This window comes from Bison bison, unplaced genomic scaffold (assembly GCF_000754665.1).
Source record: "Bison bison bison isolate TAMUID 2011002044 unplaced genomic scaffold, Bison_UMD1.0 scf7180017864293, whole genome shotgun sequence".
NCBI classification, from domain to species: Eukaryota; Metazoa; Chordata; class Mammalia; order Artiodactyla; family Bovidae; genus Bison; species Bison bison.
This window is the reverse complement of record NW_011494865.1, coordinates 4,287,871-4,288,366: the sequence shown is the minus strand read 5'-3', so window position 1 is coordinate 4,288,366 and position 496 is coordinate 4,287,871.

Below are 496 nucleotides of genomic sequence, written 5' to 3'. Positions count from 1 at the left end.
TTCCTTCTATTCCTGCTTTCTGGAGAGTTTTTTTTTTTTATCATAAGTGGGTGTTGAATTTTGTCAAAGGCTTTCTCTGCATCTATTGAGATAATCATATGTCTTTTATTTTTCAATTTGTTCAGTTGAATTCAGTTCAGTTCAGTAGCTCAGTCGTGTCTGACTCTTTGTGACCTCATGAATCACAGCACGCCAGGCCTCCCTGTCCATCATCAACTCCCGGAGTTCACCCAGACTCACGTCCATTGAGTCAGTGATGCCATCCAGCCATCTCATCCTCTGTCGTCCTCTTCTCCTCCTGCCCCCAATCCCTCCCAGCATCAGGGTCTTTTCCAATGAGTTAATTCTTCGCATGAGGTGGCCAAAGTACTGGAGTTTCAGCTTTAACATTCCTTCCAAAGAAATCCCAGGGCTGATCTCCTTCAGAATGGACTGGTTGGATCTCCTTGCAGTCCAAGGGACTCTCAAGAGTCTTCTCCAACACCACAGTTCAAAA